General features: G+C 41.2%; 3 long non-coding RNA genes across 5 annotated transcripts; all 3 read right to left on the reverse strand.

The window, feature by feature from the left end:
• Positions 1-21,613: 21,613 nt before the first annotated feature.
• Positions 21,614-23,114, reverse strand: LOC124686474. The gene is made up of 3 exons (XR_006997835.1): positions 23,078-23,114; positions 22,887-22,962; positions 21,614-22,225 (listed from the first exon to the last, which is right to left on the reverse strand). It is a non-coding gene; the product is annotated as an uncharacterized LOC124686474 (long non-coding RNA).
• Positions 23,115-23,218: 104 nt separating this feature from the next.
• On the reverse strand, positions 23,219-25,298 carry LOC124686473. Of its 2 annotated transcripts, none has more exons than XR_006997834.1 (5): positions 25,278-25,298; positions 24,892-25,093; positions 24,539-24,641; positions 24,212-24,277; positions 23,219-23,281 (listed from the first exon to the last, which is right to left on the reverse strand). It is a non-coding gene; the product is annotated as an uncharacterized LOC124686473 (long non-coding RNA). The 2 variants fall into 2 exon arrangements; XR_006997833.1 differs by having other exon boundaries at positions 24,212-24,281.
• Positions 25,299-25,358: 60 nt separating this feature from the next.
• LOC124686475 lies at positions 25,359-26,271 on the reverse strand. Of its 2 annotated transcripts, XR_006997837.1 has the most exons (4): positions 26,143-26,271; positions 25,965-26,069; positions 25,536-25,696; positions 25,359-25,429 (listed from the first exon to the last, which is right to left on the reverse strand). It is a non-coding gene; the product is annotated as an uncharacterized LOC124686475 (long non-coding RNA). The 2 variants fall into 2 exon arrangements; XR_006997836.1 differs by having other exon boundaries at positions 25,965-26,271.
• Positions 26,272-26,532: the final 261 nt, after the last annotated feature.

The following is a 26,532-nucleotide window of genomic DNA, read 5'->3' on the forward strand; positions in this document are numbered from 1 at the left end:
TAAAAACCCTTACGGAGGAAGCCACGGTACGCGAAACCTTCCAGAGCCGCCGCCATCGCGAAGCCAAGATCCGGGGGACAGAGTCTCCGTTCCGGCACGCCGCCGGACGGGGAAGTGCCCCCGGAAGGCTTCTCCATCGACACCGCTGCCATCTCCACCGCCATCTTCATCACCGCCGCTGCTCCCATGAGGAGGGAGTAGTTCTCCATCGAGGCTCGGGGCTGTACCGGTAGCTATGTGGTTCATCTCTCTCCTATGTACTTCAATACAATAATCTCATGAGCTGCCTTACATGATTGAGATTCATATGATGATGCTTGTAATCTAGATGTCATTGTGCTAGTCAAGTGAGTTTTACTTATGTGATCTCCGGAGACTCCTTGTCCCACGTGTGTAAAGGTGACAAAGTGTGTGCACCGTGTGGGTCTCTTAGGCTATATTTCACGGAATACTTATTCACCGTTATGAATGGCATAGTGAAGTGCTTATTTATATCTCTTTATGATTGCAATGTGTTTGTATCACAATTTATCTATGTGCTACTCTAGCAATGTTATTAAAGTAGTTTTATTCCTCCTACACGGTGTAATGGTGACAAGTGTGTGCACTCGTGTTAGTACTTGGTTTATGCTATGATCATGATCTCTTGTAGATTGCGAAGTTAACTATTGCTATGATAGTATTGATGTGTATTATTCCTCCTACATAAGCATGAAGGTGACAGTGTGTGCATGCTATGTTAGTACTTGGTTTAGTCGTTTCGATCTTTCATGCACTCTAAGGTTATTTAAATATGAACATTTAATTGTGGAGCTTGTTAACTCCGGCATTGAGGGTTCGTGTAATCCTACGCAATGTGTTCATCATCCAACAAGAGAGTGTAGAGTATGCATTTATCTATTCTGTTATGTGATCAATGTTGAGAGTGTCCACTAGTGAAAGTCTAATCCCTAGGCCTTGTTTCCAATACTGCAAACACCGCTTATTTACTGTTCTGTTGCATGTTTACTCGCTGCCATATTTTATTCAGATTGCTATTACCACTCATATACATCCATACTACTTGTATTTCACTATCTCTTCGCCGAACTAGTACACCTATACACCTGACAAGTGTATTTGGTGTGTTGGGGACACAAGAGACTTCTTGCTTTGTGATTGCAGGGTTGCTTGAGAGGGATATCTTTGACCTCTTCCTCCCTGAGTTCGATAAACCTTGGGTAATCCACTTAAGGGAAACTTGCTGCTGTTCTACAAACCTCTGCTCTTGGAGGCCCAACACTGTCTACAAGAATAGAAGCACCCGTAGACATCAGTACTCCCTCTTGGAGTTACAAGCAATGACTTGGCCAGAGCCTCTACTAGCAACGGAGAGCATGCAAGATCATAAACAACACATAGATAATAGATTGATAATCAACATAGCATAGTATTCCATATTCATCAGATCCCAACAAACGCAACATGTAGCATTACGTATAGATGATCTTGATCATGTTAGGCAGCTCACAAGATCCAACAATGATAGCACAATGAGGAGAAGAAGACCATCTAGCTACTGCTATGGACCCATAGTCCAGGGGTGAACTACTCACACATAAATCCGGAGGCGACCATGGCGGTATAGAGTCCTCCGGGAGATGATTCCCCTCTCCGGCAGGGTGCCGGAGGCGATCTCCTGAATCCCCCGAGATGGGATTGGTGGCGGCGGCGTCTCTGGAAGGTTTTCCGTATCGTGGCTCTCGGTACTGGAACTATCTTCGACGAAGGCTTAAGTAGGCGGAAGGGCGGAGTCGGAGGGTTCACGGGGGGCCCACACACTAGGGCCGCGCGGGCCCCCCCTAGGTCGCGCCGCCCTAGTGTGGCGGCGCCCCGTGGCCCCACTTCGTCTCTCCCTAGGTCTTCTGGAAGCTTCGTGGAAAAATAGGACCCTGGGCGTTGATTTCGTCCAATTCCGAGAATATTTCCTTACTAGGATTTCGAAACCAAAAACAGCAGAAACGAAGAATCGGCTCTTCGGCATCTCGTTAATAGGTTAGTGCCGGAAAATGCAAAATAATGACATATAATGTGTATAAAACATGTGAGTATCATCATAAAAGTAGCATGGAACATAAGAAATTATAGATATGTTTGAGACGTATCAGTCACGGCTTGGCCTGGGGAGGTTTCTACTGGCGGCGATGAACAGAGGAGGATGCGGCGAGGTATTTATAGGCTCTTCGATGGTCGTTGATGATAGTCTGGTCCATATTGGCGGCCGGGACGTGGCTCGCCGGCGTTGTGGCGCTCACCTGCGCGTCGAGCAGGCAGAGACGAAGACGAAGACGTTGTCTTCAGTCTTATCCTCGCGAAGGGGTAAGTGGGTCGTCTAGGCTGCGACGTGGCGCTGGGCTTTGGGCTGCGCTGGTGGGCTGTCACGGCCAGGTGAGTCCAGGTAGGTTTTTCTTTCTTTCTTTTCTTTTCTGTTTTCATTTCTTGTTTTGAATTCTGGTTTTTTTTAATTCGAATTTGAATTCTGGTCTGTTTTGCAGGTGTTTAAAAATTTGGTTTTCATGAGGTCTAATACAGGGATCATTGTATTACTGTATTGTTTTTGCATAAACATAATTATATGTGAGCCTTGTTGCAACTTTTAATTAGACATGAATTTAGGTATTCATTTTAATTTGCTTTCTCATTTGTAATATAACTCCCTGTTGAATAATTAGAGTTGATTATTATTATTCCAAATGTTTTAGAAGTTGTTATGAGGACTTGGCTTCATATTTGAGGAATTGGTCACTTGCACATGATTTTATGTGAGTTCCAATGTATTAGGGTTTTATAGTTTCTATCATAACCCCCTTATTAAAGTTAATATTATCATTATATTTGAAAGTATCTAAGTAGGTATTGGGTCCATCATTATTGATCTTGGTTACAAAGATAAGTGGTTGATCACCTCATATGGTTTTAAATAAAGGGTTTAAACTAGGTTCATCTTATGCTCCATAATTAAGTATAGGATTTAGTGAGCAATTCTAGGGTTCTAATCATATTCACCTAATGGCAATTGGTTTGAATCTCAATTATGGCTTGGGCTTATATTATGATCACCATAGTGATACATAATCTAGTGTTGAGATAAAATTTTAGTTTGTAGAGTTGAGATGACATCATATTGCATTTGCTATGGTTTACTCTCCCCTAACCAAGGTAATCTGGTTACTTGCTTAATTGTTTCTGTTCTTCTTTAATTACTAAGGACTTGAGAATTGGTTTTATCTTATACCAATAGATTTCTATTATATCCTTAATCTATTGTTAAAGTAACTAAAGTAGCTATATTTCCTTTTATAGTTAACTTTGGTTATAATGATGAATGGTTTCTCACCATATAAATTATAGGCTTTAACTCTAAGATTTTCTTATGGGCTTATATCTTCTACTTCAAGTTCTTAGGGTTTATGATCACTACTCAATTTATAATGATCAAGGTTGGGCTTTCTAAGGTATCTCTGATGAATTTGGTTTCTCACTCCCAATATCAAGTGTTGACTTGAATAGCTAGGGTATAGTACTTCTCTTATAATTCCTTGGCTGGACATGGTCATGGTTATCTCATTAGATTTATATCCTAGGAGAATGCCTCAGATAATTACTTATGATTCTTCTCAAGGAATGAGGATTTAATCATCAGTATATATGGATAGTTCTCTCCCTTCATTTCAAGTGTTGCCTCATCTATCTTGAGTATAACACCAAAGCTTGAGCTCTCTCATTTAGGAATAGTTATTCTAGGTTTATGGTGTACTCCTAATATTTATTTAGGTAGCTAAGCTAAAGATTTAATTGTCTAACTTCGTTGGATTATTCCTATCCTTATTTCACTAATTCATGGATATGGTCTTATTCCATTTGGTATTAGGTTATCTCACCACTCCAAGATGAAATGGTTAATCTCCTATTACTTTAGTTCAATGGTTGTCATGTATTCTTAACTAGGTAAAGCTAAGATTGGTATGAATGGTCTCTCTCATTAGGAAAGGACTTCAATGCTAACCTAAGATTAGGCTCCATAGAGAATGATGTGATCATCAATTTCTATGTTTATCATAAATGGTTTCTCTCTCTAGGGAATGTCTTGAATAATATCCTAGGGTTTCTCTTAAAGATGATGATTTGAATTCATGGATATATATCCAAGGTTTAGCTCAAAGTTTGTCACTCGCTTCTCTAATAATGAAAATAGAACTCTCACCTCTCTAGGTTTGATGTAAAATTATTTGGAATAGAGAAGAGTATATACTTCTTGAGTGGATCTCCTTGTTATGAATTCCAAGAGTGAAGTAAAATGAATACCATGAGGTTCATGGTAGGAACATATACTATGTTAAGGCATGGAAGAGATAAGTCAAGAGTAGTTTCTTCATTTATTGTTACTTGATTTGTAGTTGAATAGATGTTCATATGTTATGGAAAAGAATACCATATTATGGTCTTTGATGAGATCAAACAATTGATCATTGATTAAAGTGTTGTTGTGTTTGTTTTAATCCCATTTGATCTAACCCCCTTAGATCAAATCCTCTCTACCCAAAACAAGGTTTTAACAAAGGTCACGTTGAGGTTTATAGCGCTTTACTTGATGAGCTACTTCAATTCCATCAAGATCAAGTGAAACTTCAGTTACTGTGACTGTTTTACTTTAAAGCGTGAAAATTCCCCGGATTTTCTATGCATGAATGCAATGCACACATCTGTTTCCTCTATTTTTGTAACCCCAAATACTGGGATATTACAGTCTCTACCCCTTAAACTAAACTTCGTCCTCGAAGTTTGAACTCTCTCACGTTTTGGAGTGTGGATCTGACTTGTGCGGACTACATCTTTTCTCGAACTCCGTGGTGCTCTCACTGGATATTATTGAATTATCCCTTGTCCAGATTCTTCCTGGAATCCACTAGTGTCTGCCTTTGAAGAGTGGCTTCTTAATTTAATTCTATGGTTTCTTCCAACATTATATTATAAGCTTGTGTCCTTTCTCCTTGAAGATTCAATGATTGGGACTTCTTCTGGTGCTGATAAACTTAACTGAAGACTAATTTGAAAACTTACTCCTAATTGGTTATCCAACAACTTGGTTCTGCAAGATTTATTTAAGGTAGGTTTTGTTTCCCATTACCAGCTAAAACTGAAGTAATGGTACTTAGTAGGGTACTTACCATGGAAATGGTTGTGATGTTTTATTTCCCTAAGAATGAATTAGACTCATTTAGTCCATCCAATCGTGGTTTATGGTTGATACTTATAACTATTTTGGCTCCTTTAGGTTCCATGAAAGGAACCTTTCAAATAGACATTAATTTTGGTATAGTCAATCTCCTTTGGTCTTTGGCCTTATTGAGCTGTATTTTGTCTACGGTATTTCCTTCGTCCAACTTCATTATCTTTGTCTTACTTGAGCTTTCATACTTCTGAGTAAATATTTCTCAAGTTATAGTCCACTTCTTACTTCCTCGAGGTATAAACCTCGGCTTCTGGTCTGACATCCTTCTGAAAGTATTGTTCAACAATCTTATGAATATAAGATCGAACTTCCTCTCAGTTCAGACCTTCTTCATCTATCTTGCTCAAAATATTGAGTTATTGTATATCCAACTCAATCTTTACTCTACCCCTTAGAGTTTTCTTATGGTTTTCAACTTCTTTTCTTCAAACCATTGGGCTTATGGTTAGAATATTGGTCTGGTTCTAACTTATGGTTTGTACTTCTTCTAAGGTCTCGCGAAGAATGTTTGTGGTGTATCCACTCAACTTGTGGACATCCAACATGAATCCTTCGACTGAATGTTTTATAGGTCATAATTATTTGGCTGAAAAAATATTATTTGTTCACAACTTCTTGGTACAGATAATCCAATTACATATTACTTGATACCAATTGTGGCTATTTGTTATCTAAAAGTGTACTCTATTATAGGTTTTGATCAATTGGTCTGGACATCTTCTGCTTTATCTTGCAGTATTGATCTTATACCAACTGTGGTCTTCTGATACCAACGGTGGTCATCTTATAACTGCTATGGTTTCATATGTCATCTTCCTTCCTTTAGGGTTTATTTTGCAAGAAAACCACTATAAATATAGTATCCAAGGTGATTTCCCATGCATTCACTTTTCCATAATGACTATGGTTCTATTTCTACTTCTCCATAATCACCAGATTTCTCACATTCATGCTTCTAATGTACTAAAGTACTTCTCCGTTGAGGTAAAGCATGAATTTTTATTGGCACTTCCTTCAGAGTATTGTGGTTGCTTCCCACAATTTTGCTTCCTTCTTTTGATGAACCTTCATCTTGCCTTCAGAATATTCAGAATTCGGCACTTCCTCACATGTTATACCATTACCCTCTAGATCTATAACATCAAGTAAGAGCTTGATATTGCAACATGCATTTGCATAACAAAGTCAAACTTCATGTATGGATCTAGTCAATCAATGAAAGTCCAATAAGATCCAAGAAGATTCAGCTTTGTGCTTATAATACACATCATCATAAGCCTGAATATAATAGTTGAGTAAGACATCTCTAAACATCAGGCTCTGATGTGTAGTATATAACACCACATAAGATAGGTTTATATCGTGATACTTAGCACAAATATGTGGACTTCTACTATTTGTCTCAACATTTACCTTAATTGCACATTTGCAATGAGATAAACTTGAAACAAAGTGATTTGGGATAGTTAAGGTTAACCTAGTTTTCTTTGGAAGTACTAACTTAACTTCTCTTTTGTTGAGGACTACCTCACATGGTATCACTAGATTCTAAATGACTACTCTAAACACATAACTATTGGAATATAGCTCCAATACTTCCAAGTGTTTCTACCATGTGACTAGGGTTCTGGTGTACTTGACACAGTTCCCATGGTTTTGGAACATAATTCTTGCACTATTGTTTAACACTTGGCTTCTTATTGTACTCCTCCTAAGTATTTATGATGTTCTAATCCCTCACATAATGACTCTCAGGTGAATCATATATGATAAACAACTCTACCATGTAAGTAGACATATATTATTCCTATCACTCTTCCTTATTTCCCATGATTGACTCATCATGGTCTATACTACCACATATCACCTGTTTTTATCACTTACTATCAGTTGTTTCACAAGTTTAGATAATTTACTTACCCATAACTTGTATGATTATACCTTCTAGTAGGATATCTTCTTATATACATATCTTTATCACTTGATATTACTCCTATTACAGTTCTGGATAACTCTTACTTAATCATAACATGTGCTGGTATACATCTTCCAATAGGATATCTTCCTTATGGTTGTATCCTCTCTTTGGACTACCATGTATTGTATACCAACAGTGGTCTACTCATATATTATTTTAGGGTCTTAATGGTATGCTACATACTTGGGATTAGCTAACTAACTTTACTTAGGAAACATAGATAAGAAAGGTTGACTTAAATGTGTCGGGATTATTCTCAAGTGAATATCCATCTCAAGTCATAAGAAGTATTTGGTTTAGCATAGTTGACTTAGCTAATACAACTTCCTATAGATAGTACTAAAACCTATAGGTATCCTTTAAAGGGTTTTAATCCTAGGGTCAAAGCATTTGCTCTGATACCAACTGTGGTGACCCGGCATACCACTGCATGATCGATGTAGTATGCAAGTCTGACATAACACCAATGAAACACCATTCCACTGGTATTACATCGCTCAGAGTGGTACAACAGAAACATATGCGGGTCCAAGGCATGTCTATAGAAATACAACATTGACTCTTTACAAAAGATCCACACAGCCTCCTAATTTACAATGAGGTAAACTGCAACTAAACTCCTGAAGAACGACTCGTGATCTAATCTTATCACGGACTCTACTTGTAGAGTATACAACTAGCTATAGAGGCTATGAATAGATTCTAGCTAAATAGGAGCTAGGTTTAGGAAACTAGTTCCTTTCTACTGCTTAATCTAGGTTTTCTCCATGGTGGATGTGGGATATGACTCTTCCGGCAGGTTCCTGTCCCTTGAAGTAGTTGTTAACTCCTCGGGCTTTGAGTTGTACTGTAGATCCTCCTTCGATGCCTCCATATCTAAGCAGGAGATTTAAGAGTGGGATGAGTACGAGCGTACTCAACAAGTTCATTATAGGAAAGAGGTGTTTAATGCACTAGCTACGACATTAGACCGGAAAGTCTAATACCAATGCAGGTTTTCATAACCATTTCTTCAAAAGGTTGCTTTTATTCAGAAGAACTATGTCCGTCAGCCTTCACCGGTTTACTAGAACTTCATGGAGTTCCTTTCCGGCCGCGTTCGCAGTTCCATATCCCGGAACAGGGAGTGACATGTCACGATTCATTACACTCTGCAAAGGTATGTTGCTTTACCCATAAGAGATCTTAACCTTGGTGCCAACCGAGTCATGTTCTCGTCCACACTTCCTTTGGTGTGAGGCCCGGTATAAGGTCATAGCCAATCATATTCCTCCGCTACCTCATACACCCACCCGTTGTTGCAAACTCCGACCCTGGGTCCTCACCGGTGTTCTTATACCAATTAAGGATGGCCCCCGACCACGACAACAGTTCTGGGCTTACTACCATGAATCCTTCGCCGGGAGATGCAACCCATCATAGACCGCAATAACCGTGGGGACTTAGGGTTCCCCAACCTCACCGCTTGCTCCTCGGGCTACAAGTGTACTACGGACAATGCCGTGGGGACTTAGGGCCCCCCAGCCTCACCGCTTGTCCCCTTGGAATACAAGTGTACTATGGTAAAGCGCATCCGTTGATGTAGAAGAGGTGGAAATACGATTGACTACTCCGTCCCACTCCAGATCCTATGGTTAACACGAGTTTTACGGCACAAGAATCACTGGACGACATTTGTTGTTGCATCCTAGATGGATATAAACCCTTGCAATGTAACCTCCACCATGTCAACACATTCCATGGTTCCATTGCCAACCACATAGTCATATTCATAGTTATGAAAGTAGTGGTTTTGCTTTTTTATGCACAAGTGATAAATCTAGTACTTTGCAAGTAATTTGATAAAAATACTCAAATGACATGAGCAAGTGATGAACTTGCCTTTCTTGACTGCAAGATTATGCAGACAAGGTCTTCGATACGGCAATAACTCCAAATTCTGAAATAGCATCATCATCCGGTAAGGACAATGTTTAAAAGATTGGCAAGGATGCAATAATGCATAAGTATGAGATGCAATCGTTCTAAGCGTGACCTAACCCCGATGATTTAGGATTAGTGAGTTATAATGATTAGTTCAAAGTGTGTTGCACTTTTAGAGTGATTCACAAACAAGGTTCTTTATTAAGGTTTGATTACTTGGGATTATAAACAAGTTATATAATAAAGCATAGTAATCAATGTAGCACACAAGGAATGATAATTGGCATAATGTTAACATGTAAAGAACAGTTGTCAGTTTTAGTACTATATGGCATGGTTAATTATTACTTGTGATATTCTTCAAAAGAATAACTTCTGAAGAACATGTTCTTTGATAGAGAACATGTATGACAATTGGGTTTGTGGGATTCTATGGTTTCCTATGGTTCCAATAAATTTCTGGAGTAAGGAGTTGATGGATCACAACAATGTTGAATTCATCGACACATAGGGCTTGTAAGGTTGAGTTAAGCCTAGGCATCCTAAGAAATTAATTATACATGGTTGCGATCAAGGATGATTCATCTTGCTGGTGATAACTATAGCTAGGGTGTATAGATCCTATTAGGTACGGTGTATGAATACTCTCTATTTTCTTCAAAATAATAACTTTTGAAGAACACACTTCTTAAGTTATAAGAAGTATCTCAATTAAAGTTGAGATTGTCTAGGTTTGTTATTGGATCCACTAAGTAAAGAATGGTTGGTTCCTAGATAGGATGGTTCATAATTATGAAGTACTTTATAGTGTTTAGTGGACTATGGTTATGTAATAACGAATATTGGGCATAGATGCTATTGGAGTTCATCACAATGGTGATGATACTAATTAAGGTTAATTAAGGATGAGATCCTTGGTAATAAGATCTAAGGTTTACACTTGGTTGATCCTATTTGATCATTTGGTTTTATTAGGATGTGAACATGAAATACATAATTATTAGTGATAGGGTTCTTATATTCTATGTGAATATGAACAAGTATTGAGTTACTAAATATGAATCTATGGATGATAGTGAAGTAACATGATCACATGTTCTAATCTAGGTTTTAGGTTTAGAATCAAATTAGGGTTCACATGGTTAATGGAGTTAGAGTTCCTAATGGTGTTAGGGTTTTAGGATTCCCCATAAAATGATGAGGTTGTGTTCTTTAGATAATATGGAATTAGAGCTTCCTAATTACCATATAGTTCTTGGATTAATAACTTCATTAATAAAGTTGAAGTTATTAATAAGCTTGAAATAAAATAATATTGAATTTGGCATTTTATTATTTTTAAACAATTAATAATTAGGGTAATTATTAATCAGGTTTAAATCTCTCTAATAATTATTTAACAAAATAACAAATAAAGAAAACTAGTTTTAAAGTTTTCTTTATTTACTTACTGATTTTTATTTATTTTAAAAACTTTTCTTAATTATTGAATTTTAATTGAATTTTGAATTAAAAGAAAAGACTTAATTAATGGGTTTAAATTAATTAAATTTTTATTTAAAATAAAAAATTTATATTATATTTTTCTTGGATAGATTTTATTTTTAGGAACAGTTTGACATTTTATTTTCATTTTTCTGAGTTAATATGAATTTTATAACTATTTGCAAAGTTTCAGTATTTATAGGATTTGAATTAAAAACTAAAAACAACTAAATCTACCCGGCTAATGTACCCACGGCCACTGGCTAGTGGGCCAGTGGTCCACGTCAGGCGCCACCATGGCGTCGAGGTGGCAGGGGAATGGCTGGCCGACGGCCAGTGGCCGATGTTCGCCGGTGCTGGGCTTCTCCCGTGGGCGCGCGTGGGTGCTAGCTTGACCCAGGGCGATGCGCTGAACCATAAGGTGGCGGCGCCGACCCAATACGGTCACCGGAGCATGGCCGTCGGTGTGATTCTGCGGCGGCGGGCACGGTTGAACGGCGCGGCGAAGCTACGGGCTACGATTGGATGCAATAGAGAGTCCAGGAGGTGCGTGAGCTCACCGTGATTGTGTTGAGCTAGACGGCATGGTCGGAGGTGGTCCCAATCGACGGCGAACGTCGATGTACTGGAGGTGACCGGCGAAAGGGGGCGTCGGTTCTCCGGTGGTTGAAAGCTTTCGAGCTCGATTCCCCTTTGCATACGAGCAAGTCGGCCATGGCGGTGCTAATGGTAGTCACGGCTTGGCACTGGGGAGGTTTCTACCGGCGGTGATGAAGATGGCCGGAGCGAGCTAGGGTTTGCTAAATTGGGGAAAAATGACGAACACGAACATAGGAGGATGCGGCGAGGTATTTATAGGCTCTTCGGCGGTCGTTGATGATCGTCTGGTCCATATTGGCGGCCGGGACGTGGCTCGCCGGCGTCGTGGCGCTCACCTGCGCGTCGAGCGAGCGGAGACGAAGACGAAGACGTTGTCCTCTCGCCAATGAGAGCCGCGATCTTCCCCACCTCCATGGCCCAATTGTGTGCATTTACTAGTTTTGTAATACTATCATTCACCTCTTCTCATATTAGTGGAGTAACTGTATTTGGTGTCTACATGCCATGAGTGTGGCCGTTACTCGCACCATCTTCTAAGAGCTCTAAGCTTCCAGGGTCACCGGCTCTCCTGGTTGATTGGCATGTCGCTATCGCTAGGTGACAAGGGATTAACTTATCAATGCCTACAAGTAGTAGACTAGGGTTTCGTTGGATGTAGAGGGCAAGTAGATCTCGAAGGTTTCAGCCGAAAAGTACTCGATGATGTAAAAGCTAGGGTTTGAGAACAATGATTCGATCCTTTCTTTGTCCCTCGACTCCCCCTTATATAGGAGTTGGAGCCAAGGGATTTCGTGATGCACAGGTTTACAGAGTCCGGGAGGGTTTCTAACCCGTCCCGCAAGATTACAAATAATACTTCCTATTACAACTCTAGCTTTCCATAATAGTATCTTGAACTTCCGAATCTTCTTATCCTTCGGGTCGTGGGCCTTCAATAAACCCCGGATACTTTCTTCGGCAGACCCATTGGGGATGCCTATGTCAGTAGCCCCCGAGATTTTGTTTGAATCGTAGAGTCAAGGAAAATCTCCACTTTTATATTTATTCAATAACTTTGAACTTTTCCACGTATCTTTGCATACGAATTTCTATATTGTACAGGGATAATGGTAGTTGGGGCTAGTTCATTTGACGGATCAGGTACTAGTTAACTGCTCTAGTGGCAATCCGCAAAAACCTACTTCAAGATCACGTCCCTGGACATGATCTCGGGATACTGGGGTAAACTTCGACAGGTGCCGCTTAAGGTCTTACCATTCCGTCGAGTCCCGAGTCATATTTATCGGGTACCTAACGCGTCCGTTAGGATTTTTCTTCGTATCTGTTGATACAGAAAAAAGTAGCAAACCGACGTCAGAGACGGCGCCACGCCACACAGAACGGATCCGGGGTCTTACCTTCGCAAAGTTTTGCGGCATTCAGAAATTATTCGCAACTTTGGCGTTCTGAGAATATATTGTTGAGTGCTTATTCGGCTGTTGGAATAGCACATTTTATTGAGTCAACGGATGACTTATATTGCTCTCCCGATGGGAGTATATGTAGAGTTATTTTTATAACTCGAAATATTCTCCCTTTTTCTTCTTCTTTTTCTCTCTCTTTTTTATAATCTCATCGGGCACGCGAACAGCGTTCCCGATGGGAGTAGCCCCCGAGGCTACAGCCAAGGACTAGTGCTTGGTTGTAGGCTCAACACTTTAATGCGTCGTGTCGCTATATTGTCATTCTTTCTCGAACTTTTATATCTATCGGGTGCGCGAACAGCGCTCCCGATGGGAGTAGCCCCCGAGGCTATGAACAAATGCTTGCGTTTGATCATAGGCTCCCGCAATTTCTATATTGTCATACTCGAATTTTACTTATTTTCCAAAGTAGCACTTGAGCATTTGGGCAAAAACTTGTATTTCATCAAAGGCTCCCGAAGTAATTGATAAATTTTCCTGCCGCCAATCTTCTTATTTCATACTTGTCGAGATTTTCCCCTTGGTCAAAGTGACCTCAGTACTAACGATAACCACGATCTTTGTATCCAGGAAACTCGAGTACTACTGTCCCTGCCTTGTGGGTCCAAATTTCCTGCCATGTTGACACGTCGTGCAAGTGGGGGACACACGTCCTCCGCTTTTCCTGGCGAACGCGCTATAACGCCTTCATACTGAAATTACTCTATTACCCTTATTCCACGTGTACACCATCTACCTCACATTTTCTCCATCCAACGGTGCGTCGATTCACCGCACCTTTATTTAAGGTCATCGTCTTCCTCCTTCCACACTTTCGCTCGCACCGCTCCTCTGCTCTCCTCTGCCAAAATCTTTCCTTGCGCCCCATAGTTCTTTGAGTTCCGCCACGCTCGCACTGTGCTACTGCGCCATTGTTGATGCCACCGCGCAGACTCACCAGGCACAATACTCCTGAATCCACGATGGCTGCCGCGGATCTGGGAAGGGCTGAGTGGGAGAGATCCAAAATCTCCGCCCAAGACATCAATTTGCTGAAGAAACTGGGGATCAGCAAGAAGCAAGACGCACTACGCTTCCCCAGCGAAGAAAGCTACCCAACCCCTCCAATGGAGTATCGGGTTAGTTTTGATGATCATCTCATCCGTGGCCTCTCTGCCCCTATTCACAATTTTCTTCGAGGGTTGCTTTTCGTGTACGGATTGCAACTCCACCATCTTACTCCCAACTCCATACTCCACATCTCGATCTTTATCACCCTTTGCGAGTCCTTCCTTGGAGTCCATCCTAACTGGGCTTTATGGAAGCGCCTTTTCCTTTGTCGCCACAATGGCTCTGCCAACGTCGCCTATAACATAGGCAGCGTCGTTATCTGCATTCGCCCTGATGTCGAGTACTTCGATGTCAAATTCCCTGACTCAGTTCAAGGGTGGCGCAAAAAATGGTTATATATCCACGGGGAAAACCATGGGTCTATTGAAGACAACATTCCTCCCTTTGATGGAGCCAAAAAAATCTGTCGCCGCCGATCCTGGGATGCAGAAGCTACCGCCGAAGAAAAAGCGGCGACAGAGGCACTGATGACTCGAATCCACGAACTTCAAAATACTCGTGGCCAAGAGTTGTCAGGTATCCAAATCACGGCGTATTTCCTTAGGATTAGAGTGCAGCATCTGCAAGCTCGCAAAAATCCCCTCTGGAAGTATGCTGGCAACGACTCTGCGGGTAGTTTGAACTTCTGAATCTTCTTGTCATACAACAACTCTGCGGGTAGTTATGATGCTCGCCATGTTACCGAGTTGTTGGTGACAATGAGTACGATGAACTCTGCGGGTGGAAACACGGAGCAGATGGTTATAGCGTTTCTCGAGAGACAAAGGGCTTCTCTCCCCTAAGTCTGCCCCGAAATCCACATCCAAATTTTTTGTGTTCTCAAGTGATATGGTTGAATTTGTGAAAATAGTAATCCATAAGGTGGCAGGCGCACTTGGGCCCACGTGCCTCCATGGCCAGTCTCACGGAACTAAGTTTTCACATTGTCATCCATATCCCAAATTAATTTTCCTGTATTTAAAAATACAAAATCTGATCATATTTGCTCCTTTAAAAGAATGCAATGTCTCATTGCTTTGTCGTCATTAATTGTTTTGAAGTGATAGATAGTTAAAGTGTATTTTAGTATTGTGGCATGAGTTAGATATTTTTATGTGTGTTTACGCCAAAACACAAGGACATTTGTAGAGTCAATAAAATTTCCACTGATCATTATTAGTTCTTCTGGCTACACAATTTTATTATCTGCTACAACACATCCAGCGATAGTTTTGGCACATTTTTATTCAACACTCTTTCTTGCAAAAACAAAGTAGACAAATTTTTCTTCTTATGCAGTGAGCAATTCCACACTCCCCTTCTCTAAAGCCCTCCATGTGGCAGGCCTCACCACATTCATTCTCAACACATGATGAAGTAGTATATGTCTCACTGGTCTCTTTGCAAGTGTAGGCCTCCAAACCTACAAGACAACAATAAACAATACATTACATGAAAAAATAGATGCTACAATATTCTCACGTGAAACAATGAATTTATAGCATGGAGTATAAATTTCAGATATGAATAAAACATATATTAAACATACATTGAGGAAGTGCATTAATTTTCGGGTGTTTTTAGAAAATGTTTACCAGGAACCAAATGGAGTGGCATGACTAGTAGTAAGCATAGTAGGATTGTCACGTTGACGATTCCCATGTCTCAAGTAATACACACTAAAGAAGGATAGTACGATAACACAAAATAGATTCACAAACAAAATGGTCTATGCTATGGGGAGTGGTGTTTTGGAACATGGGAGCATATGCTCCCTGTATTTTGAAATGTATCTTACACATATTTTATACCGATGGATGAGAGGATGAAAAGACCTGAAGAAAAATAAATGTTAAAGATATGACATATCTCATATCTTGAAGATATGTGCGAAGTGGTGTTGATATTCTATCTGAAAGACGTTTCTCTATCTGCATGATGCATTTATGTGTTGTACCTTGGTGTTGTGCGGTTATTGACAAAATCTTCTAAGTATCTTCCATTCACCACTTCGTCAAAGATCTCCTTGTGGATTAGTCAGCATATTAATTTTGGCATCTCCAACGAGAACCGCGTAACCGAGACACGATGCAAAGAAAAGCCTAGTAAATAAAACCAAAGCTAAGCTCACCGCTCGATGCCCCGATCTATCACACGTTCGTACACCACGGACCGAGTGCAGTGTGCACTGTGTAATATGGGCCGGGCCACCAAGTGAACCGAAGCCCAAGCAGGGTGCTACCTGGTGTATGTCTATCGCACCTAAAGCGAGCTCCACTGCCGAGGCGAACCGGACGCCTCTCCTCTTCGTTTCTTTCCAACGCCAACTCCCAATCCCTCGCCGGCGCCGGAGTCCTATTTCTCCCACTAGTCCCTTCTCCTCTATCCCAATGCTCCTCCTTATTACCGCGCCACCGCCCGGCGGAGTGGAAGATCAGCCCGAGGACGCCGTCCGGGCAGGAAACGGGAGAGAAGGAGCCGAGTAATTGCGACGACCAGAGAAGGAGCCAGCATCTGCGACAACCAATGAGGGAAGCGGGGGAGGCGCCCCGGCGGTTAAGGTAAGATGAACTGTAGGTCCGTACCGGCGGTTCAGGTCTGTGGTTCCTTCCTCTGCAGCATTATCTATGATAGCCATGCTATGTTATCGATTCAGATGAGTGTGCTGGTAGTCAACGTTTTTATCAGCGTGGTATCTGCATATTGATGGTAGATGAGAACATGGATGTTTGCCAGATAGGTACTCTGACTAGTGGTTCTCGTATAATTTTCCAGCGCCGGTTTCGGTACACATATAGGTTTTGATACCCTTAGGCAATCTCGTACTAGTGTAGAGTTAAACGGTTTTGAAAAATGTATCATCATGAAATAATACTAGAGCATCATTGCATTCTACCACCGAGATTGTAATAAGGTTGCCCATATATAGTTTGGCTACCAAGACAGTGCTCCCTCATCTAGCTGGATGGACGCTGCTCCGGACTTTGTAATCAGTTTGCTCGCACTAGTAGAAAAAGGGGCTTTAGTCCCGGTTCGCAAGGACCATTAATCCCGGTTGCGCAACCGGGACTAATTATGCGCGACTAAAGCCCCCCCCCCCTAGTCCCGGTTGCTTACGAACCGGGACTAAAGGCTCCGCCACGTGGGCGGCTAGCATGCGCCGGGGAGAAGGGCCTTTAGTCCCGGTTTGTAACACGAACCGGGACTAAAGGCCTATTTCGAGTTATTTTTTTTAATTCATTTGGGTTTCTAATTATTTTTCACTCCCTTTTTTTTCTTTTTTTTCAGAATTTCTACTATTTCAGTTATTTGCATAGTTTAGTCTCTATCTCTAACTACACTTATCTCTAGTCAAATTACATACTCGTGGTCAAACTTCCCGCTCGGTCACCCATCCTCCCACTACCCTAGCACTAGCACGCTTAACTTCTAAGTTCCATCCCGTCCGCATCCAAGTGATTCACGCGCATGTATGTGATAGTAGTATCATATCAATCCTATTAACATGTTGATGTCACATTTCTTTATTGTTTGAATTTTAAATAATTCTTTTAATAAACAAAAGTAATGATGTAATAATAATCTTGAATAAATAAATAAACATTAACTTTTTAATTTGTATTATTTTTAATTTGTATTATTTTTAATTTTATTAATTAATAATTTTATTAATTAATAATTTTTTTTGCCAAACCTAAAACATAAAAATTTGAAAATCTAAAAATTGGGTAAAAATGATAGTAATCTTTATGCAGGATGAAATTATTAATTTTAGGTTTCAAAAAAATACAAATATATATATAATCCGTAATTTATAGCAAAAACTAAAATCTTCCTGCTTTTGTATTTCCACTAGATGACCGGTTGCGCTATCGCGCAAACGGCGGAATTAGGTTAGGATTAAAATCAAAAAATTTAGCTTATTTTAATATTAAGAATTAGAAGAAAAAAAATCACTGGTTTAGTATATCATAGAAACACTATCATCGAGGTGTTGCAGGAAGATATGACAATTTATTACGCTATCACACTATTTTTTTCAGCTATAATACTTTTGTATACGCTGCTCCACCATATTATGGTTATTGTACCAAAAAAGATAGCATCACAAAAGAAGCATAAAAGGATAATTACTATTGCAAGAAGTCGGTTTGAGATTTTAAGCCCCTTAACCGATACCACGTGAACCAAAAACTATTACAAATGTTTGCCTCACATAAACAATTTCCATCACTATTCTCAGCTGATACCCCTCACCTCCATCGCGATTTGCGTTAAAACGGCTCTTCCTCTTAACCTATCTCTCGACCACCTCCCTCCATTCCCTCCACCCATCCACGACATCCGTTGCTCGCCACAAGGCTTACCTAACACTTGATAGAGGACAAACCATATTGAACATTTAAGAATCCTAAGATAACACTAGGAAATTTTAAAGAAATGTATTTCAGATCATCCTCTTCGAGGAGCCCCTTGACACGAGGGCGGCGACGCATCAGGCGGTGGTCAGCCGTTCCATGAAGGCACGCAGCTACTGGGAGATGTTGTGGAGGGAGACGCCATGGTGGCGACATGCAGGAGGATGGCAAAGCTTCTAAAGTCAATAATTGCTTCTATAACTAAAGCCGATGTTTGTTTACTTCAAGTTTCCTCACTTTCAAACTGAGGCGATGGCATCGGCAGCGTATCCCGTGCACTTTCAAACGGATTGACCTCAGTTTCAAACTGAGGCGATGGCATCGGCAGCATGTCCTACTCACTTTCGAACTATTGACGTTCACAGATTGACCATATCTTTTAAGATTAATCGGTTTATTAGAAAATCCGTTTTAAAATATATAATCCACCAATAATTTAGTGGCCACAGAGAACTGAACACGGTGAATTTAAATGGTTCCCACGATGACAATGAAAGTTCCTTTAAACCGGGGCATGCTTTGCAACCATGAACATCTAAAAGCAAAATCTTTAACATCATCGTGCTCTTGTAGCCCTACGTGCCTAATCTGCTAAAAAAATGGTAACAAAGCTTATGTTAAAGAAGATAAAACAAAACAATAAATTCAGCTCGTGTGTGAATCTTCTGCATTTCATAAAGCTGACAAAATCAAATCCTTGACAACATAGAGCCTAACTGATTTGTCAAAATCTAACATGTCATAGCTGCAAATTAAAATCTAACATGTCATAGCTGCAAATTACAATCTATTACTATATAAGTGAGCTGAAAATGGAATAGAACTCAAGGAGATATTAAGCACAAATTATAGCAGAGTGATGTCTAAACACAATATCTTTAAAAAAAACTTCAGAAAGGCCATAAGTCGAGTAAAAAAGTTTAACAACAGGCCAACGGTGCATAATCAAGCAAGCCCAAACAGTATAATCATGAGCTATGAATAATACATTACGCAGTTCACCACATCTCTTGTATCTTTGAAGAGTGAGGCTCAACCGCTTCTCAGCTCCATCAGGATAACCCCTGAGGTGAATGTGTTGACCTAGACGTATACGACGCCGTCGAGAGGTCCTATGTTGACGACAACATCGACAACATTAGAGCTGTAATCAGAGCATTCTTTGTTGTAACAAATTTACAGATGATGTCAGGTTATTAGGCATTTTGATGTAAGCATCATATGCTCATAATGAGTCTAAAGCAATCAGGATAGTTGTTTAAATTGGTAAGCACAAACAATGAAAACAAGTAATGCGATGTACCTAGCTCGATTCCATCCTTTGTCACTTTATTTGCAAATTGACAATATTGTCTAAAAATTGTGAAGCACATGCATACATAAGCACTGATTAGCAATATATACAATATCAAGTCTACTCAAATAGAAAATCAGCAGCTGATAATTAATATTGCACATGAACCAGTTCCATCAGTGTACACAAAGATTGAAAATACAATTGGAGGAAGAGAAAAGTGACTCCGTACATCGGTACATGATTTGGCCGTTGTCATGGAAGGATGCTCCCTTGGCTGATCCGGGTAAGAGAAGGGTGGACCGATCTCATTGTGCGCCTTCTTCAATCCATAAAACGATGGAAGGATGCTTGCCTCACAGATTTGGGTAAGAGAAGGCTGGGATGCGCCTGTTCTACGCCTTCATCCATCCATACCACGCCCTATAGTCATGAAGAAACCAAGCTGAGTATGGTTCTTACAATTAGAAGAGAAACAGAATAGTTACACAATACTTTCTCTAATGTAATTCCCAGTTCATATGTTACCCATCAAAGTATGTCAAATCTTCATTAGGTTATTGCATAGTTTATCGTGGAAGAAAAAATGTTTCTACGGGTAAAGACTTAAGAAAACAAAGGAAAACATTTAAGACCTTAAGAAAGGTCTATTAATAACAAAATAATCATCCCGGGAGTCTCCAATATTTGCGACAAAGAGACAAAATAATCATCCAAGATCCCACACTGGTTTTGAGTATTGTTAGATCCCAAAAACTCACTGTCCAAACTGACAGAATTATCTGCGCGATACAAAATTGGGAACAAAACATATAAGTAGACACCACGCTTTCCACCTAAGGAGACAAAATAAACCTAAAGGAAACAGTACTTTGGATAACAGCATAACATTACTAACCTAGTAAGCAGTACAGACTTTTTAATTGCATATAGACCTGGTAAACCAACCATCTTAGTTAGTGAAGAATGACTTCCATTCCCTAATGCAAAACTAAGTGATGAATTTTTTTAGAAAATTAGTAGAAAATTATTCGCGTATATACTGAATCTGACTATAAAAGAAAGGAAAATATTTAAACAGTATCAACGAAACTACTTTGCAACTGTGGTGTTAAAAGTTAAAACTAAGCTAAAAAGAAAAAAATAGATTTATCTTATTGATGTTTTTTATTATCTCCGGAAAAAAAAACTTGCACTGAGTTTGGTGTCGTAGTCCTATCTGAATTATTTCAAGGTAAATGTCTTCCTGAAAAGCGTCAGTGTAACGGGAGAACCAATATTTACACTGAGTTTGGTCGATAAATTCTTGTAGCATCTTCTGTGGTAGTTTTCTATGTTCAAAAAACAAAGGGAATAAATCTCTGGGATAGAAGTTTGAAAGCAATAGCATATTCATTATGGACATAGACACACTGCAAAACCTGGCATGATGGAAATATATCTTGGGAATGGGATTTTGTGCCTAACTAATGTGTTTGCTTTTTTAAGCCGAATGGTGTACTTGTTATGACTTATAACACACGATCATAGGTATCAATCTCTGCAAGTGAGCAGGGCTGCGTCGGACATGGATTGATGTTCTACACATGTAGTGAAGTTTCACTTAAATTAGATTTTGCTAAAACATACAATCTAAATAGTAAAGAACTTTGGCAAACTTACCATATTCAACCGATCAGAATACACAACCAGGATGATCCCCAAACGCATCCACTCCTGGTCTCTTGGACAGATAAGCTCTTCAGCTGGTGCCAGCGAGTTAGGGCGTGTTCGGCAACCCTCCGGCTCCCAGATCCGCGGTGCTTCGGCCCGGAGCAGCGCCGAACGTGGCAACTCCACGGAGCCAGATCCGCGGAGCGGGACGATTCGGCTGTGTAATTCGCGGAGCACCTATTTCGCTGATCCGCGGAGCTGCCCGGCGCGGAGCAGCAATTAATTACGACGCTCTGCCACCGCCAAGTGAGAAAACTGCTCGGTTCGATTCCTTCCTTCCCCGAGCGAGGCTCTCTCCCACACCACGCCAAGTGCTCCCGACCCGTCCTTGACCTAACCACCACAGGCTCCCGAGCCGCCGCCGCACCTCCACTCCGGCATCGCCGTCTGCCCGAGCCGCCGGAGCTGGCCGTCCGCCCGAGCCGCCGGAGCTGTCCGTCCACCCGAGCTCGCCGTCTGCCCGAGCCACCGGAGCCGCCTGTCCGCCCGAGCTCCCCCGCCGCGGCCTCCATACTCTTCCCGGCCTCCAACCTGACGCCGCCTCCTTCCGCATCCACTGGAATCATCTACATCAACGACCCAGGCCCGAGCCACACCTGGCAGCAGTCATCAAGCCCATCCACTCGAGCTCAGCCCGATTCACACGCGCCTCCACGAGCCTGCCGGCGTCCTCCTCCAAGATCGACTCTTGCAACAGCTTCTCCGGCCTCCGCTCCCTCGATCTCCTCGTCGAAGGGCTCCTCCGACCTTGACTCGATGGGAGGGAATATCTGGTGGTGAGAGGAATTGGAAATCCCGTGATAATGGGGGAAGACGACCGAGAAAAAGAAAGAGTGAATCTATCCCGAACGTTTACTACTCCAGTCCAGACGCTGGAGTTGGGCTGACGGAGCTGGATCTAAGGATTTTGGGAAGCTGGAGGCTTCCCAAACATGCCCTTAAGCTCGTAATAGGAACCATACATGAAGATAAGGCCCTACAGAGAACAACCTGGTAGACAGAGATAAGAAAGGGAACAAGTCAGTATAACACAGTGATATTGAAGAAAACCATCTTATTATACCCACCCCTCACTATATCAGAAAACAAAAGGAGGGCTGTGAAAAGAACGGAACATATAGAAACAGAGCACTGTAAGCCAGCAGAACGGAAAAATAGAAAACTATATATATACATCAAGTAATTAGATGAATCCTAAACCCTATACATAAATCTCTTGCTGCCTCTTTCAAATTGTAATACATTGAGCTTTGGTGCATCTGATAGAGTTATCAACTCTGCACAATAACACCCATAAGGTTAGGGAAGGTCAAGCTGTAAGCTACATGTTCCTTCCCTTAACTCTCATTTATCAACTATTTAAACAATCTAATTCTGAAAAAGGCTCATAGCCGTGCAATTTCATTAGCACCACACAGACTGTACAGAACATGATGCTTTCATTCAAGGTATCGGCTCTAGGCAATACCAAACTGAAAGAGAAAGTTTCTTAAGCTTCGAATGCCTCCCATCTCTAGAAACTAATCAGGTCTTACAGGTTGAGCACTTGCGATGTATTAGATACAAAGCAAGAACAATCAGTCAATCATCATAGAGAAAACAGACCCTAAATGGAAGATGCATTCCTAGTAAGGAGAAGAAAGAGACCAACCTCAACACAACAGAAGAGCACAGAACCAGAGACCGGTACAAGATGAGACAAGAAGCAACCTACTAAATCCTAGAACCTGCAAAGTGAAAAGGGCCAGGTAAAAAGAAACAACCAGCCAAAACCAGGTCATAAAGCAGTGCAACACCGCGTGAAAGCATATCGTAAAATTATGTACATCAAGAACGGCATACCAGGAGATGTATATAGCAAAGAATGGAGCCGCTGGAAAGCACATGGATCTGCACAAAAAATATAGTAACAACCCCCACTTTAGTAATGGAAAGCAACCACCAAATACTACCATGCCATGTAAAGGAGGAGGTAAATTACCTTGCTTAAGGCCACTAAAGCGATGAAGAATGGTTCATCTCGGTTGTTGCGAGATAATATACCAGCTGAAATGGGAATCACAATTTTCAGTGGCACCCAAATGAAAGGCCAGGCAAGTATTATGACTCATATGTTGTGACTCTAAAATATACACACCAAAAAATTGGTACGAGGAAGAGGAAAAAACCCAAATGAAGAAATGGAAGCTAGAAAACATATACGCAAGATTTACTGTTCTGTAAAGAACTAAATATATAAACCATGATGTCCATAATATGCACTTCCTTTAGGTAGCATAAATGCACAAAAATACAACTAACTGCAAAAAGAAAGTTCATCTTCGGAGACAAATAATTAAAAATAACAAAAAACAAAGTTGTGACCTACCTACACACATCTTATATCACTGGAAAATTGAGGTGGACTTAAAAAGGCATGTACATCTATCAAGGTCCCCGGCTCACAGAATTCCTCTGAGCTTGCTTACCAGCGTGATATGGCTAGGTGTGAAATAATAATATTCATCTACTCAGGTCTCACTTTTGGCCCCATGAAGGTCAACTGAGCTTGCTTATTAGGTAGGTGCGAAATAGGAATATTTCTTGCGGAAAGGGTCATAATATAAATTTGAAATCCTTTTTGTAAACATGCCTCATAAAAGTCAAGTTTCAGTATATCTTTAGCACATATCGACTTGTGTCACAACTCTACGGCGACGTAAACCTCAGTCGACAAAAGCTCTTTCCAAGTGGAATTTCAATTGCTCACTCGCATGCCCACACTGTGCTTGCAAATATTCACCTTTTGTAAATAAAATATTCAAATCGCAAGAAGTTGCTACATGTGATGAAATGGATCGATTATTATAGTTCATCATAAAACCGTCAAATGCTTGGTCAGTAGCACATATTGCATACTATAGATTCTAGGGAGCAAATTGTGCCAATATACATGAGAAGAAAGGGGATAAATAGAGATGGGGAGAATGGGTATACCTGCAACAACGATGGACTCCACGAACACTAATGCTGGGGTGTAAGAAACTCCTGGACATCCAAAGCCTAGCTGCAAAATAGAATTAAATTAGTGAGGAAGGAATAAGATGGACATATGTACTCTAAAACAGGAAATATTCAGAAAAAATATTATCTAAATTCAGTTTTCAGCTTCCTTTTCACAGGCCATCATAGGCTGGCAATGTGGCATCCCACTTCATCCCGCAAAAACAAAATTAAAGCAAAAGTATAGAAATGGATCTCACGCGCCTAGTTTTTAAAGCAAACGAAATTTCAGGTTCCTTTTCACACGCCCAGTTTTTTTACCTCGCAGAAATCTGGCTGCTACCCCCACAGATCGCTATATATCTTCCAAGCATCGAGGACATGACTAATATCACCAACACATAGAAGAAACTTGGCCGCTATCCTGCACCAACCCAATCAAAGAAGCACCATCAGTAAACCAAGGAAGAACACAGAACATCCTCCTTGTCTTCCTGCCCAATCTTAATAAAATATTTAGCTATAGAAAACAAAAGGTTCTTTTACCAAAAGTATCAAAAAAGACCCAGCAAATATGCATTTACATATGCCCTTTTATTTCTGGCTGACCCTCAAAATAGCCTCATAGACACCTGAACCATATCAAGCCGCCAATGCAGGCGGAAAACTCATACCACGGTGGAGAAGTCCCAAGTTGAGAGATACCGAGACAGGGGAGGGGATCCACCTGTCCGGCTCAGTCGTCGACTACAGCTAGCGCTCTATCGCTGACTGCATCTACTTGGCACAACATATCCATGCCTCCTTCCTCTCTTCCATGGCCTCCTCCGTTGTTGATTCGCACCGCTGGGGGCGCCGCGAACAAGCAGGCGACACCTAACGAAACTGGGATGTTAACTATTATCTAAAAAACAAAGTTAATTAATTTTTGACAAGAATTACATAGATTGCCAGTTATTTGTCCAGGACAAGATCTGACATATTTTGAAGGGATTAATAGTTTCCATTACCATAGCCAGATTAATTTCCACCATTGTTTCTTAAAAGGTTACAGCAATACCATTAGCAATCTCTGGTTGACAATGACCTCCAGGACTCCCTCTCCACCACATAAACACCATCTTGTATCGAATCCTGCACAACCCCGGTAGCAGCAGCACAGATAGAAATCTTCATCTCAAATCGAAATAGAGCAGTACAAATCATGTCCCACTGCAAAGTTGCACATACAGGCTATTTAGCTCAAGAACAGCACACCATATAGCTTAATCTGCAACTAAGAAAGCAACTAACTAGCCAAACAGAATTATATACGAACCTCTTTTGACCTATAAGCAGCAACATCAATAATCTCCTTGAGATAAGAATATTATATTGCCATACTTGGTGGTGCCTTTTCTCTCCTTGAAGCGTCTTTACCATGATTATCATCCATAATACCTTCTGATGTTTTGGAGGACGGTAGATACCATCATTACCCTGAAGTCAAGCAGTACAACATCAGACAAAATTAATTTGTATAAACTGAACATGACAAACTAATTGTGGAAGATTTTCATCACACATCTAGTCTAGAAAGTAAAACCAGTTTCGTTTTATTGTTTCTTGGACTGAGCTTAAATACATCAGAATCTACATCTCAGTAGGGTTTAGCTACGAACTATGCATTGTGATGCCAAGCCAGCGAGAGCTCCAGTCTGACTCTACTATTTCTATGTGAGCTCATGTTGCTTACGTATGTGCATACCACTCTCTATCCCCACACCGCAAATTAAATCACTGCAGGCCCGAACAGCCCCAGATCCTTCATGGTTTGCTCTTCGTCGACTTGGACAGCCGCTTGACCTCGTCGCTGCGGTCAAACCTGCACTGTAGGCTTCAAAAAATTCGGTTCTTTAAGGGGAGAGGGGGAAGACATCACATACCTAGGCCTGTAGCAAAAGGGCGCCACAAGCTCCAGCTTCTTCATGGACTCTTGGGAAGCAGGTCACCACCTCCCAGCCATCCTCCCCATCTGCCGTGTGTCGTTGAAGACCAGGAGAGAGAGAGAGAGAGAGAGAGCGGGAGATCCGGATCTTGGTTCGCCGCCCGCTGCCACGTAGCCTCCTCCCACCCGACCTCGGCCAGGCGCGCCTCCTCCTTCGCGTCCGCCGCGGCCAACACCGCCGCCGCTGCCTCGACCTCAACCTCCTGCTGCTTCACGAGGAGCTCCCCGGGAACCACGTCCACCGCCCGCTGCCGCGCCGCCTCCTCCCACCCGTCATCGGCCAGGCGCGCTCCTCGCATGAGGCTCGCTGGCCTGGTCGTGGTCGCCG

This window comes from Lolium rigidum, chromosome 2 (genome assembly GCF_022539505.1).
Source record: "Lolium rigidum isolate FL_2022 chromosome 2, APGP_CSIRO_Lrig_0.1, whole genome shotgun sequence".
Lineage (NCBI taxonomy): Eukaryota > Viridiplantae > Streptophyta > Magnoliopsida > Poales > Poaceae > Lolium > Lolium rigidum.